Here is a 16,873-nt window from a genome sequence, read left to right on the forward strand (position 1 = left end):
TGAAAGAAAGACGGCTGATCTTGTGTGTGTGTGTGTGTGTGTGTGTGTGTGTGTGTGTGTGTGTGTGTGTGTGTGCGTGCGTGTGTGCTGAACGGTGTTTGTGCCCAGGTGCATGTGTGAGTGTGTTTGTGTGAGTGTGAGCTCAGCAGTTGTGTTGCACGCTTGGCTGGCAGGGTGTGTGTAAAGTAATTAACATGATAGCCTCCCTCTAAGCCTGATAGCCTGTTCCCTGCAGCGAGGTCGTTCAACAGACACCAACAGACACCTGAGCTGCGTCTCAGACACAACCCTGCAACGCATCTCTAATGCAAAACACACACACACACACCCACACCCACACCCACACCCCCACACACACACACACACACACACACACACTCACATGTTCTCCCCACATATGCCTGGTACCAACAAATACTGGGAACATACAGCTATCAGCAGAAATGACATGGTACATGTATACCTGTCAGCGGCATATTGCGTGATGGCTGACAAACTGTTTATACAGAATAAACTGACATTTATTAATTCACCTTGACAATCATTCAAACAAAATTCAAACAGATATAGAAACTAGCAAGAAACAGAGATAACTAGAAACTCAGGGAGCAGCAAAAAAACTCTAAATACTCGATTTTATTCACAGAAAAATGTTTTTAATGCCCAACTGGATTTGGACAAAACTAAGACATTCCATTTTTTAAAGTGGCTATAATCAGTACTTTTAAATTACAGTGTATTAAATGACAATTTGAAAACAACTCCCATTGGCTTTGTTGAGTTTTATAGTGAGTTTCATCTCATCGTTTAGCTGTCCGGTCAACAATTTTAATGTTTCGGTTCACTCTCACCATTGTCACAGTGTGACCATAGTGAACATAGTGGAGCATTTAACAGCTAACGAGCCACACATTTCCCTCACGAGTTGTTAGAGTTGAGAAACAGAGCGAAATGAGAGCGAATATTGGACTTCAATTCCCCAGGTGACCAGAAACATGACTCCAGATGAATGGTAATGTTGCTCTGAAAATGCTGGATGTGTAAATAAGCAACTGTTTGCTAGTTTGTCATATCAAGTTAAAAAGTGATAATATGTCAGAGTTAAGAATTTGTTTCTGCTGTCCCCAAGTGGCCAAAAATGTACTTATTGAAGGGCTAACTCTTTAGCCTGGGAAACAGATAAACAGATAAATCTGACCCCCCCCCCGGCCGGGGAAGTTTCAGACGATGATTGGGATTTTTAAATTCTGATGGCAACACTCATTCACAGACATATTGATGCTGCACCATCACAGCTCACCTCTGCACACTATAATCTGTTTACATTTGTCCATCACTCACTGTTACATCACATGGTTTGTTGCTTTGATTGGTTGTAAATCTATCCAATTCAGCCAGAGGCATCTTGGTGTACTGCAGATAAAAATGCCCCCTTGCCTGCCCCTCACATTTGTGATTTAGTCCAAAGATGTCAGGCTATTAACTCTTTGGAGATCAAGGCTGAATTATGCCAAGTTGGATTCATGACCAGTGAGTAATAGCCAATTAAAAGGACCATTACTTGTAGCGCCACCTATAAATGATACAGTATAAAATTTTACAGGATTGCTTGGAGTTGAGATGCTCACATTTTATCTAAATGAGGTTGCAATTGTGCAGTTAAAAAAACGTAAGCCAGGTTTACAGGAATTTGGCCACATTTTGGAACTACAGAAAACATGACATCGATAAAAATGAGTACATAACATTTTTTTGGGTTGAACCAAGGAATCTAAGAAAAGCTTAACTGGTTTATAAATGGCCATATTGTGAAGCTATTTACACACACACACACACGCACACAAAAACTAAATAATCAAACCTTTTTTGGACTATAGTCTAACTAAATCTGTAGATTTGATCCTGGTAACTAAAAAACAACTAAATATGACGGGACAATAAAAGCAGTCTCTCTGATGGAGGTAATTAAACATCTCATATGACCACTGCTGGCCAACACAATGCTGGGAATATCCTTTCCCTTTCTTCCAGTACAATCTATTGTTTCCCTCTGCTTCATCCCTCAACCCCGGGACCTTCACTCTGGTCCTCTAATACTAAAACTGTGGCTTGGCGCAGAGCCCCAAACACCCCCTTCAGCCCCACACAGCCCTCATTTGCTAAAGGATTAGAGTAGGGGCACCAGGGTCAAAGTGAGGCCACCACCAGAGACCCTAAAAGAGAAGAAATGCACACACACCAGGGACCACAGAGCCACGAGTGCACGCACAAACACACACGCATTAGCATTATGTACACTCTGCACACATGACACTGCTTTAAAGCACACACAGTCTGAGGAGCATAACAGCATTATGTATTCACATACTGTAGGTGTGTAGGCAGGACCCTCATCCCCAGACACATACCGAAACAGAGACACAAATTTGCATGAGCATGTGCAGAACTAAATAAATTGACCTTAACTCTCTAACTCAAAAAAACACTAATACATATTTGTGCGACTTTAAAAAACCAGGGTCAAATAACAACTTCAGAGAGAGAGAGAGGAAGGCTGTTGATAAATCGTAGCGGCTCTAAGGCGGCATGAATCACACCTTCGAAAGAAGTCTAAGTGAGAGAGAGAGACAGGAGGGAGAGTCAGTGAGAGAAGAAAAGTGATTGTCAGGGAGAGAAGAAACATCACTCTGAAAACTTCTAAAGAAGGCCCTGCTCTGGGTTTTAAATGCTCTCCTCCCTCTATCACTCCCTCTCTCTTCCCACTTTCCTCTCATCCCTTTCATGAATTAAAAGCACGGCCGGTCTGTGGGGAGAAGCATAGTTAATTCTGATCAGATCTCCTCCTCCCCCCTCCCCGCCTACCCCCACCCTCCTCCTCTCCTCCCTGGGCGACGGTTGCCGTGCAGTCTGACAGACGGAGATGGGATCTGACAGTAAACAGGCGTGTGGATGCCCGGCGCGTGATTGACACGTAGGCAGGTCGGCGGGGGCCCGCCCCCCTCCTAATCCTGCCCTGTCAGCTCTAATTGGGGAGGTGGGGCTCTATGTCACCAAGGTGACTGATTGACAGGACCCCAGCTTTGCATAGATATGAGGGAAAGGTGGAGAGGTTCACGCATGGCATAACACTGTTAACACTACCTTACTGCTAATAGAGATATGTGTGTGTGCATGTGTGTGTGCGTGTGTGGTTGTTGTGCGCTCATGCACATTCACCGACGCCCAGATGCAGGTGAACACACTCAAGAACATGGCTGAGCACACAAATAAACCCACAACAATAACCATGAACAAAATCTTCATGCATACAGGATGTCTGAACGCAGCGTGCATCTACAAACATGCTCACACACATACACGCACAATCTCTTGACACGCTGTGATGAAGAGCAGAGGTTGTAAATGCTACAAGTACTGGGATACGGGACGCAGAGAGGAGCAATTCAGAGGTCTTCACCATGTCGAGGCCAATGAATGGCAGGGCAGGGGTTAGAATCTTTGCTAAAACACAACCTGTGGACACACACATGTGTAATAGTTAATGTGTGTTAAATAAAAGACTATCTGTGAGTGTATTTATGTGTGTAGGTGTTGAGGTGATGCCATCTGGACACATTTGATGTTCTATATGGTTGTGGTTTCCATCTTGGGGGTCAGGACCCCCTAAAGGGTTACAATATGATGAACAAAATAGAAAAGAAGACACACGCTATGCTGAGTGGCTCAGTGAGGCTGTACGTAGACACAGTAATGCTTTGAGCGAAATGCTAACATGCTCACAATGTTTAGCAGGTATAACATATACCAGGTTCATCAGTTTATTTCAGCCTGTTAGCACGCTAACATTTGCTAATTAGCATCAAACACAAATGAGCTGAGGCTGATGGGAATTCCATTAGTCTTGCAGGTATTTAGTCATAAACCAAACTACTGGACAAATTAAATTTTTGACCTAATGATGGTGCTTGATTCAAAGTCAGGTAATCACCTAAGTGATTACAATGAGCCTGGTCTCACTCCAAAGTCAAAAAAAGGCATTCAGGGGGTCAGGGGGAAATGCAGCGGGACAAGGACACAAGTTACGGCGGCGAAAGTCCAACTGGGGCGGGAAGGAGGAGCGGTGGATGGGTCCAACAAACACCAACTTTCACCCAAGACAGTGTTCGCCTCCTGTAAGATTCTCAAGCCAAACCCTGTTCATTTTTCCTAAACCCGACCATGTGTGTTTGTTGCTGATGGAAAAAAAACGTCAATTTGCGTTTTTTGTACTGACGAAGTGCATTTATTGTGAAAGAGACTGTATGTAAATATTAAATTTCCTGTGAGAACTGAAGTGTATTTTGAAAGAAGACAATGAATGTAACAGGCAGAATTTGACATGGTGTCCCAGAACATCAACAACCAACCTACCCAGGGTATCCTGCACGTCGTATGTGGACATGGAAAGTCCATGACCAAACGTCAGTATGTGACGAGGTCGGAGTGAGAATGTGTTGTTACAATTCATCCTGAAAGATACATGAATGTCTGCACCAAATATAACAACAATCCATCCATCAGTGGTTGAGACATTTCCCTCAGAACCACAAATGTCAACCTCATGGTGGCGCTACATGAAAAGTCAGAGGCTTAACAAAGTCATTTTCAGGGTCATACTCACAGCCTCTAATAGAACATGTTTACATGTTTCAGTGTTCATAAAACATGATTGGTCAAAACTAAACTATGTTTTGGTCAAAAACATGATCCTCATACTGTCTGTGCCTGAACTCCTGTATTCACCCTCTATCTGACACTTCATATTAGCACCTGTCTCTTTAAGCTCCCCTCCTAAACAAGCTCAGTCTGCTCTGATTGGTCAGCATTTCCAGGTCTGCGGTATCTGCGTCTCTGCACAGTCATTGCAGCCGGAAGAATGACTGTAATGGCAAATCAGCCCAACATTTGTGGAAAATCTGGCAGTGTAAAAGGGGCTTAAAAGGGTTCCGCCAATATAGCCCCTTTTACACTGCCAGATTTTCCACAAATGTTGGGCCGATTTGCCAGCCAGCTGCAAGCGTTTGTACACACAGAGGCAGAAAGGCGAGTTGATCTGAGGTGCCCAATTTTCCGCCTCGTAGGGTAGACATATTGGCGGAACCCTTTTAGTTTAAACAGACTGAGGCGGCCTTCCGCAACGGGAGGGGCTGTTGAAGACTTGTGGGAGGAGCTGTTGATGACGTCGCATGTGCAACCCACTGGCCACAACAGGAAACAGCCCGGGTTTGAATCCAGCCTGTGGCCCTTTGCTGCATGTCATCCCCCCTCTCTCTCCCCCCTTCATGCTTACCTGTCCTATCCATTAAAGGCAAACATGCCCCCAAAAATATCTTTAAAAAAAATAAAATAAAAAAATAAACAGGAAACAGCTGATAGCAGGAATTAGCGAGCAGCTAGTAGCAAGAGGGAAATGCAAACCTGACAGACACTGTAAAGATGAGCAACTGGGGAGACAAGGAATAGCGCAGCCTCCTTGCACCCACAAACAAAGAGGCCATTAACCGTCAGATGACGGGGACGGTGAAGAACGGGCCGATTTATGAGAGAATAGCTGCTTGACTAGCCGCGGCTTCCCTCCCATGTCACTGTTTACGTCACATGCTGAGCTACACGTTTTGTTACTTGCTCACGCCTCCCATTGCCCCAAAAAAGGCGCATTCTATATAAACAAAAGTAGGTAGGCGGCATTTTGCCACCCTCCCCGATTTTGTTTTTATACTGCCAATGCTGAAAAAAGACTGATTGGGCTTTCCTGCAAATTTGCACAATTCCTATCTAAAAAGGGCTTATAACTACCCTATATGGTGGAAAATTGGGCGTCTCGGATCAACTCGCCTTTCCGCCTGTCTGTATAAACGCTCGCAGCTGGCCAGCAAATCAGCCCAACATTTGCGGAAAATCTTTAAATTATATATGTGGATCAGCCAACCGATGAACATTAAATATCACTTTCAGTCATCAATTAATTAGTTAAAACCAAAGCATTTTTTATGTTAAAGTACTTTTTTTAAAAGTACTTTTCATTTTAACTTTTTTATCTATATTTATGTTCTTAAGTGTTGCAGTACTTTTTCTTATTTTTATTTTGACTTATTATGCTTAAACCAAAGCAAATTCCTTATAAGTGAAAACCTATCTGGTAATAAATCTTATCTGATTCAGATGCAGTCCAATAAAACAGCTCTGCAATGAATTCTTCTTTAATGAAGGTGAACTGTTTTAGAGATATGTTGATTATGGCAACTTAATGATAGATTTGGAGGCTTTAGATTGAGTTATTGTTGTTGAACAATACTGTTCAAAGTTATACTGAGTATATATTGTTTGTCCAATGTGTCTTACAGCACACTGTCTCACTGTCCACTAGGGTAGACTAAATGAAGGATGGCTTGACCTAATAAACTACTCAAAATTCAGTCCATTTTTATGGACTTCTACTTTTTAATCTTTGCTTTTTTTTCCTTTTTAAATTCCAGACAGTTTTACGTCCTCAGGCCTGTAAAAATTGTAAAAATGCAAAAATCTGAGAGGGAAAATTCACTGGTTAAGCTGCTCACAAGCTCACAGACATGTACAAACTATGATTAGGGGTCGCATGTTGCTGCCTGCTTCATTATGAGGGATTATATACCGAAACTGCTATAAGAGCCTGGCAAAGTTTGTGCTCCACAACATCTGAATTTGCATAGCTAATTATGAATTGTTAATTGTGATGGCTCATATCTTTGTGTATGAATGTATTTTAATGATAGTGTGTGTGTCTGTGTGAGACTGCACGTGCACGAGAATGTGCATGTGTGTGTGTTTTGATTGACAGCTGCCACTGACCTGTGCCAGTCAGAGTGCCATACTGCGGGGCGGTGGGGTCGATCGCTACGGAGACGACCTTCGCCCTCATCTGCATCCTGCCTTCATTAGCAGAGCCAGGCAAGGAGAATAACAACCCAATAAATTAATAAAGAGAAAGAGGGGAGAAAGGGGCGGACAAGAGGAGAGCAGGCAGTGTAAGGGTATAACGGGAGGAGAGAGTGAGTGAAGGAAGGAAGCAGACTTGAGGAAAGGGCAGGGAAGGAGAGGTATGAGAGGAAAGAGCAACGCACTGAAGTATAGAGGTCTGGGAGGGAGGAGATGGAGGTAAAAGCTGCAAAAATAGAGTGTGTGTGTGAATGTGTGGGTGTGTGTGTGACTGCTAAGGGTGTGCGGTCAGCTCAGGTAGAAAAAAGCTAATGAATGAAAGGTATAGAGAGTGTGAGGAAGACAGGCAGAGAGAGTAAAAGGTACATAAGTACTGAATTTATCTGTTGCATTAAAATCCAAAATGCAGATAAAAGATGGATCTGCAGTATATTGTGACAACGCAGCGGACCACAAGTCAACCAGATTTGTAAATTTACCCAAGAAGGACTGGAAACAGATTTTCCCCAAAATATCTCTGGGGCTGATTTAGAAATGTGGCTCAGAGCCCTGTTTAAACAGAGTATTGATACATTACCATCTGTACTGGCTCTTAAATGCCAGTATTGACAGAGATGCTCTAACTGGTCCACATGGCAGCATTTTGACAGGGCCAAATGTTCCAAATCCCCCCCCCCGTCTTGTTCATCATTGGGATGACCACAGCAAATGTGTTAATAAAGTATGAGGTTTAATCATCCACTACTGGATACATAGCCTTGCTGGTCTTGTTCAGAAGCAGACAGAGGTAGAGGAAAATACCTCTCTAATACCTCTACACTTGCTGTAAAAGACACACACATACACCCACACACACAGAGTACAGAGTCCAGGGGATGCTTGCCGCGTAAATAAATTATGAACAAGTATGTTACGCGGCATAGACTGTTGGTTGGGAGCTCTCCCAGGAGGACTCCAGTAATGATGCTTTCTCATCTTCCAGCAGAGTTGTATAGCATACACCAACTTCCATTACTCCATCTTCATCAGCATGATGGATGGAAATACAGCCTATCCTTAAGCCAGGAGCTCTGCATTTTAGATTTCTCAGAGATTTTCAACAACTGAACTGTGTATTTCAAACTTGTGCAGTGCTCCTCACAGTCGAGCGGTGGTCCCAACTGATGTAACCTCACAGCCTCATCAGGTAAACAAGTACCCCCTGATCGACATCAGCATTTGACCTGCATTTGAACTGGATGATATTTAACACTATTGATTATATAAAAGTGGATATTCTAATGGTAATATAACATGCAATTTAGCTGTAAATTTTTTGGCCACTTTGGTCATGTTTGCATACTATTACAAGAGTGACAAAAGTGGGGCATTTCAACCATTTATCTATTACTTTTATTAACCCAAATTTTTAATTTTTGTGATAACTGATCTTAAAAGATACACTGAGATTTTTACTCCTTTACCTTCACTTCTACTGTGGGCTGCAATTGCGACTAATAGTAGATTTAGATTTTCAAATGACGTTTACCTGACTGCTGATAAATTCTCACATTGACCATCATAACGTCATACTGTAAAATATCTCCAACTCAACAGAGCTAAATTATAATGACATTTCAATGGATTAAATTATGTCCAACAACAAAAATCTGCTCAGATGACGAGGCTGTATTCTGAGAGCAACTGGCTTGCGTGGCAGACTATCAATTTCCATGTACTGTATAGGTGTGAGACCAATATACCACCTGAGTAACAGCCCATATTCTGTTTGACTTCATACTTGCAGTGTGTATTATGCCGTCTAGTTTGCCTAATTTTCCAAGCTTTAGAAATAAAACCAGTCCACACCTTGCCACTCAGTCCAACTTTTGATTTTCACCAAACTAGAAATAATTCAGGGTCTTTGTCTTGTATTCTTACAAAGGTGTGTGCAGGTAATTGTATAAAGTATGAACATGCAGTCAGAGCATGGGATGAGACGTTCACAGAACTCCCTAAAGCATACATTGCTGCATCCTGCAAAACCACGCTCATCTGTGTGAAATACCAAGTTTTTGGGAAATCCCATGTCAACCATTTATCCATCACTTTTAGCTAATTCAACAATTTATACATCACTTTTAGCTGACTATTTTGACCATTTATACATCACATTTAGCTGACTATTTTGACCATTTATTCATCACTTTTAGCTGACTATTTTGACTATTTATACATCACTTTTAGCTGACTATTTTGACCATTTATACATCACTTTTAGCTAACTATTTTGACCATTCATACATCACTTTTAGCTGACTATTTTGACCATTTATACATCACATTTAGCTGACTATTTTGACCATTTATACATCACTTTTAGCTAACTATTTTGACCATTCATACATCACTTTTAGCTGACTATTTTGACCATTCATACATCACTTTTAGCTGACTATTTTGACCATTTATACATCACATTTAGCTGACTATTTTGACCATTTATTCATCACTTTTAGCTGACTATTTTGACTATTTATACATCACTTTTAGCTGACTATTTTGACCATTTATACATCACTTTTAGCTAACTATTTTGACTATTTATACATCATTTAACTATTTCAACCATTCATACGCCACTTTCAGCTAACTATTCCAACCATTTATACATTACGTTTAGCTGACTATTTTGACCATTTATACATCACTTTAGCTAACTATTTTGACTATTTATACATCATTTTTAACTAAGTATTTCAACCATTCATACGTCACTTTTAGCTTACTATTTTGACAATTCATACATCACTTTTAGCTTATGATTTTGACCATTTATACATCACTATTAGCTAACTTTTCTGACCATTTATACATCACTTTTAGCTCACTATTTTGACCATTTATACATCACTTTTAGCTTACTGTTTTGTCCATTTATACATCACTTTTAGCCTACTATTTTGTCCATTTATACATCACTTTTAGCTAACTATTTTGTCCATTTATATATCACTTTTAGCTTACTATTTCGACCCTTTATACATCACTCTTAGCTGACTATTTTGACCATTCATACATCACTTTTAACTTACTATTTTGACAATTCATACATCACTTTTAGCTTACTATTTTGACAATTCATACATCACTTTTAGCTTATTATTTTGACCATTTATACATCACTATTAGCTAACTATTTTGACCATTTATACATCACTTTTAGCTAACTATTTTGACCATTTATACATCACTTTTAGCTAACTATTTCAACCATTTACCTGACTATTTTGACCATTCATACATCACTTTTAGCTAAGTATTTTGACAATTTATACATCACTTTTAGCTTACTATTTGACCATTTATACATCACTTTTAGCTTACTATTTTGTCCATTTATACATCACTTTGATCTAACTATTTTGTCCATTTATATATCACTTTTAGCTTACTATTTCGACCCTTTATACATCACTTTTAGCTTACTATTTTGACCATTCATACATCACTTTTAGCTTACTATTTTGACAATTTATGCATCACTTTTAGCTTACTATTTTGACCATTCATACATCACTTTTAGCTTACTATTTTGTCCATTTATACATCACTTTTAGCTAACTATTTTGTCCATTTATACATCACTTTTAGTTTGACCATCTAATTTGACTATTTATATCTTACTTTAAGCTAAGTATTTCAACTGCTTATCCATAATTTTAGCTGACTATTTCAATCATCTAATACATTACTTTTAGCTATCTGTTTAGACTTTTCACGCATTCGTAATAGCAACTCTTTCTTTTCCAAAGTTCCCACTAGCAACTGCAGAAGTACCCCCTGAGGTACAAGCACGCCTAGTTGGGGATCACTGAATACATTAGCAACAACATCTAGGCCAGTTTCCTGACTGCCACTTGTGTTAGAAAAAGACTGTACAGATAGATCAGTTTGAAACATTGTGAGATGTTAACTGAGCCTATTACAGTCAAATCAAACTGAATTTGGGGAGGCAACAACACCAGCGCTCTCTGGAGCGACATATAGCCTGCTATAAGCACCAAATAACAAATCACATCAAAAAAACTCATCTGTTGGGAAGACACAGGTAACGTGCCCAACCCTATTTTCTCTGTCTCTAACTGAGAAGTGCTGGCTGTTCAGGGTCGAGAAGTGTGAGTGCCGGGGAGCGGGGCCTGCTGTGCTGGGGAGGAAATTCTCAGGGCGATCGATGCGGAGGATTAGGGCCGGCTTTGGGGCTCAGAGGCCTGGATCTGAACAGTATTCTCAGTGGGGCCCCTGGGAGAGCTAGAGAGGAAAGCTGGAGGAGAGAGAAGAGGAGGGCCAGGGGATAGAGGAGAGAGAGGCTAACCTGGAACTGTCAGGAGGCTGAGAGAGGGTTGGCCAGGCTGGGAATAGAGGAGCGGTCATGGTCCCAGTTGACATTATGAATGGCGCTGAGTCTCTGCCACCCACTCAGATAAACACACACTGGCCAGTCTGACTGGATAAGCTGCAGTGCAAAGAGGAGATTTAATGTAACAACAGAGAGAGAAAACAGACTGACAAACACAAATGAAGTTGGTTATTTCGTCTCCTTACACTCCATCTTTTAATTTTCTTCAGGCCAAATCGGTAGTTGTCTCCTAACTTGATGAGTGCAGCACACAACAATAGGCTCCCTCCGTCTGTGTGTCTGCCTCTGATGCTCATGATTGGTCAGCCCGTTCGCCAGCTCGCCGCTCTCCCCCGGGTACAGACGGTTGGATCCATGATTCATTTTGCAATGAGGAAAAAAAAAGGAGAGAGCGCATGTGAGAGAAGAAACAGCCAAGACCACTGGGAAATTATACGGTGGAGCGGCGTGGTGGATCTGGAATTAAACGGCATAATTAATCAAGCAAAAAAACAAGCACGTTGCTCATACATTTATTATTTGCATTTTTTCCACTTCAGGAGATGTAATCAGCAGATATACGTTGGGGCCCCTGATCCATGTCACGGGGACCTGGAGGCCGAGCGTCCTATTCGACCACTGACCCTAAAAGCGTAAGGTGGGATCAGTTCTGCTCAAGGCTTGATTTTTTTTTCCCACTGACTACCATCTCCACACAATGCCCTCTGCCTCCGAAGTAATCTCCACAACAAGCAGAACAAGTCCCACAGAATCATGTTGTTGTCTGCCCGTCCTTTAAATTAGGGTGTCTGCAAAATTAGGTTCACAACTCTAGGCCCTCTGTGGAGTTGTTCTGCATTATGCAGTGTGCGCACTTGACCTGATGAAGAAAAAACTAGACAGTTTTAGAAAGATAGCGTGGAAATATCACAGCAATATGTTCCCATAGCGGTAAGAGGCTGACAAATGCATGTAAACACCCCACTTAACAACTTTAAAATAACGAAATCACCATTACAAGCATAGCTGCAAAGGTCACATTAGGTTGCGTGCCAAAAGCAGCACTTGCTAAAGTCATGCGCACTCCTGTTTGTCCATCATACTGTATCCTTATAACAGCTACTTTTTCTGATTTTGACATATGTGATTCTCAAGACAGGTCTCTGCTCAATAACAGCGCAGTTTCTTTAACAATGCACTTGCAATTTGGGCACAGATAATTTGACTTGTTTGAAACCCACTTTGAAAACTCATTTATCAGAGCAGTGATTGCTGGGTCTGTTTTGTACAGTCTTTTTTTGCTGCTGACCAGCATGCAGCCTAATACGACCTGATATTTGTAGGAGTTTTTGATAATAATTTAGTTACTTAAACGTCCTTTTTCAGGTGGCATTTGTGGGATTCTCCCTGGTCATTTTTGCTGTAATATTTTCAAGGTATATTTGCACAAAGTTCCTCACTGACTACATTTAGGAATCCAAAAGTTGTTGCCCCAATTTTCCAACATGAAGCACCTTTAAATCTTTTAAACCCCGCAGCACCACCTGTCACATGTTGCAGACGTTAATCAACTACAATATGAGCAAAGTGTTCGGTTCACTCCAGGTTAAAGACAAAAGGCGATTGAGCCTTTTCAGTTCTTGCTCCATTAGCTGACTCTGTTCACGTCTTTAAACCTCGTCTGACTTTTACAGAGTGGCCTTTCCTGACACTTGATAGACTTACTGTGTGTATGCATTTGCAGCCATGTGCACATGTCTGCATACTTACAGGTATATATGTGTTTAAGTTGGTGAAGGCATATGCATATGCTTATGTTTTATCACTTTTGTTCTGTATTTTCTTCTTCTTGGAAAGCTCTACAAATAATTATTATTCCTTTCTCAGATTGGTTGTAATGGTGTTTGGACTCCTGCAGATGGCAAAACTGTAGGAGAGATTTCAAAGTTAAAATAAAAATAAGCATAATTTTGAGTGTTGCGTTTACTGTTTCCTATCTTGTTGAGCCTCTCATGACCCCTCAGATTGCTTCTGTGACACATCAGGGCGTCCTGTCTTCAAAGTTTGGAACAAATGACCTTAAAGATGAGGAGTCTATTTAGTAGAAACATTGCACGTACAGTTTATCTTTGCAAACTACCTATATAGCTTTCTAATTTTGATTTATTATTAGTTTTGTACCTGGTGATAGGCTATCTGATCTTGTAATACAGGATGGTGAAGATGCCATAAAGCACAATGTCACACTGAGGTATTAATAGAGGTGATGTGTCCATGGCTTGTGATGGCTGTGAGAGTATAAAAGGTTGTTGTTTTTGTAGGAATATTGATGTTTTTCTCCCAGGATACAGAGCATCGCTGCGTTTACACGCTTCGCACATGCACTTCATCTTTCACCTAGATCTCCTGCGCCTCCGCCACATGTACCTAACCCTCATTATGCCCATTATACATAAATACATCCGCCAAACAGTTTGAAACGTATCACTTTGCTGCTGGTCAATACGGCTTGTTCCTGGAGCGCCGTCATCAATCGAGCCATCAATATGGAAATACCACTGTGACCCAGACATTAATCAATGGGCTCCTCGGGGAGGAGAGGGAGGGCAGGGGCACCTAAAATCATCAATGAGACGGATCGGCCCGCAGTCAGGCTCGGACAGTCCGTATTGATAAGAGCATTTCCACCTGTAGCGGCCGGAGCGGAGAGACAGGCCGCATCTGAATTCAATACCCGCCGCCGCAGCTGCGAGCTCGAAGCCCAGAAAGACACGGTTGAGCGGAGATACGTGCCTCGACTCATCATAAGACTAGTCTCTTTTTCTCCATATATGTCCCCTTCCTCCTCCTCTCTGTCTACCTCACAACTTTTTTTTTTTTTTTTGGTCATGCCTCGCACTAAAGAAGCACATCACGCCTCTAATACAGAGCAACAATGACTTCAAATTAACTTCTTTGTCTTTATTCCGAGGCTTACTTTGCCGAGCTCCCCTCCTCCTCCTCCGACTCCTCACACAATCTCTGGAGTTTAGTCAAACCCTTTTTCCTCCACCAACTTCAAACTGTGAGAGGGGAAGTGTAGCTCGACATCAATGAGAAAAGTCTTCAGATGCTCGTCTCACGCATTCATCTCACTGTGAGCGCGGGATTAAAGCGTCGTCTCACTGTTGACATCCAAACCTTGACCCAATCAATTAGGTCCATGCTCGGCGTTTGCCTCCTTTACCCGGATACAGCAGAGCTATGGATGATGGGTAGTGTGGGACAAGTCAGCCTCCTAGTGGCGAGTTTGTGCACGCACAAGGAAAGGCAGCAAAATGCCTGTGAGGACGTTTTATTAAAGAAAATTGGGATTTTAGATAACTGTAAATTAGTTAAATGTATTATGGGCTGTTTTAACCTTGCAAATTATCATCTTTGCACCAATCCTGGCATCCCTGACAGCCCTGAGTGCCTACATTGGCCCGTAAAGCAATGTTGACGATCCCCGTATTTGACTTCCAATCAAATCCCACACCGCTCTCTCCCTCGTGACACTCCTTAAAGGTTAGAGTTCAAGGGTCATGTGTCCTGTGTGCACACGGGCCTGCCCTTTTCATTCCCAATCAGCTGCGCTCGCTTTTTTTTTCTTCCTGTGCCAGAATGGAGAGAGATGCACCACAAAGGTCATGGACATGGATTTCCTTTGGTTTGACTCAATGAAAAGGTCAGATGAGGGCACCATGAAATGGCAGTGAGGCCTTCACATCGCCCTCACAGGGACCCGAGTCCTTACATCACCCTGAAAATGGCACAGGCGGAGCCCTTCTCGGGCTGCTCTCAGAAGAACCGGGAGGGCCCCGTGGGGTGCTGTGACCTCGCCTGGTGCCCCATGTGGCTTTAGTGGCCCTCCAACAGCGTGCAGAGACAGCAGAGCTACACACTGTGATACAATGATTATCACAAGTTGAGTGCAACTAAACTTTTAGGAAGGTTTATAAATTAAAGTACGCACGACTTCCTGTGACTGTAAATACTTGTATTTCTATTTAGGACACAGTAACACCTAGGGTGGATAGATAACTGTTCTTCACCTACTAGTCTTGTACACACTGTGTGTTTCGTTCCTCCACCCAAAAACTGCATCCTGGGCCGGCCCCACTGTGTCTCTGTTTGGCATTTAGAGGAGCAGAGTGACCATTAATCGTAAGGTGTGTGACCGTTCACATGCCAAAGTGTCCTTGACAAAGACATAGAGCCTGGCCTGCCATGATAATTATGTTATCCACTTATTGAGGTCAGTGAAAATGATCGAGGTCATGTCTATATATCTGATGTTGCCCTTGTGTTCACGTTTTTTTTTGTTCTTGTTTTTTTTACATAAGAATGTCAGCAACATTTTAGCCAGCATGATGTCAGAATAAACAGCTGGGTTTTCCCGACCACTGTATGACTTGGACACAGTGCCTAAGCAGAATGAACAGAAAAAAACGGAGTCATATAAAGCTGCCATTTCTGGTCAGACTTAAAGTTCATTGCTCTTTGTTATGTTACTTTTTATCTGCAAATACAATTGTCTTAAAATGACAGTATCATTTTGCAGTTATTTCTGAGACTAAACTAAGTAGTTATCATGACACGCCTATATAGAGCCCCAGACTGCTCCTACTTAAAACAGAAACATCTGTAAAATGGATGTCATGTATCTTAATCAGTGACTCAGCAGGAAGTTGAATATACGATGCAGACCTGCATGTGGCTGCTACATGTTTGCCATACACAGGGACAGATTTCTGAGTTAGTTTATCAAGCTAATTATCTTGGAATATAAAATCTAATACGTAATATTTCAAGTTAATTTCCAGACTAACATGCATACTGCTTATTCTGTCTTGTGTAATTCTGCTTTTCAGCAGTTTCATTAAGCTATCTTTATAGTCTTTATAGGGAAGTACTGGATAGTTTCACCTCTTCAGGTCTCTTAACTTTTGTTTGTTAAGTTGTGTAGAATGCACCTGGTGAAGAAATCAAACTTTGTAAAGATATCAGGCAGTTTAAAAAGAGGTACAAAGACAGTATTTTCATAATGTACAGACACAATTAGATGGAATGTAAAGCACACTCAGGGTGATACTGTTGTTGGTGTTCTCAATTTGTATTTTCATATTTGTTTTGTACACGGGTAACACTGGTTACCAGGTATTAAAAAGTGCAGTGGGGTAAATGTGTGGTTGATCGATGGTGAGGAGAGTGTATTTATGTAACAGTTTGATTAGTGATGGATTAGTATAGTTTGGGATTGTGGGTAGGGCTAGACTTCCTGCTCCTTTTCGGACATGAAATGTAAATTTATGTTTCTCATTGTGAGTCTGTTCATGATTTATTGTTTGTCTCTGTTTTGTAGGATTTTTTCTACAGTATATTCTATTCTATTTTTTCAAATGTTCAAAAATAAATAAATCAAATCGAATTGAAAGAGCAAACGAAGGAAGGCAAATCTCTCATTTTGGTAAAACTGGTCACAACCACTGATGAGGGGTTGCAAAAAGACGTCTTTTTTTC

The 16,873-nt window shown here is 41.4% G+C and overlaps 1 protein-coding gene across 2 annotated transcripts in view; it reads right to left on the bottom strand.

Moving 5' to 3' along the window:
- Positions 1–14,510, bottom strand: part of npas1 (neuronal PAS domain protein 1) — a 77,901-nt gene extending 63,391 nt beyond the window's left edge. The window contains exons 1-3 of one of the 2 annotated variants that reach the window (XM_049577180.1): positions 14,310–14,510; positions 11,539–11,680; positions 11,309–11,449 (exon numbers count right to left, since the gene is read on the bottom strand). The gene's annotated coding sequence lies outside the window, so the exon portion shown is untranslated. Of the gene's footprint in view, positions 1–11,308; positions 11,450–11,538 lie in introns of both variants that reach the window. The other variant, XM_049577178.1, reaches the window with a different exon arrangement.
- Positions 14,511–16,873: the final 2,363 nt, after the last annotated feature.

Source organism: Epinephelus fuscoguttatus, linkage group LG5 (assembly GCF_011397635.1).
Source record: "Epinephelus fuscoguttatus linkage group LG5, E.fuscoguttatus.final_Chr_v1".
NCBI classification, from domain to species: Eukaryota; Metazoa; Chordata; class Actinopteri; order Perciformes; family Serranidae; genus Epinephelus; species Epinephelus fuscoguttatus.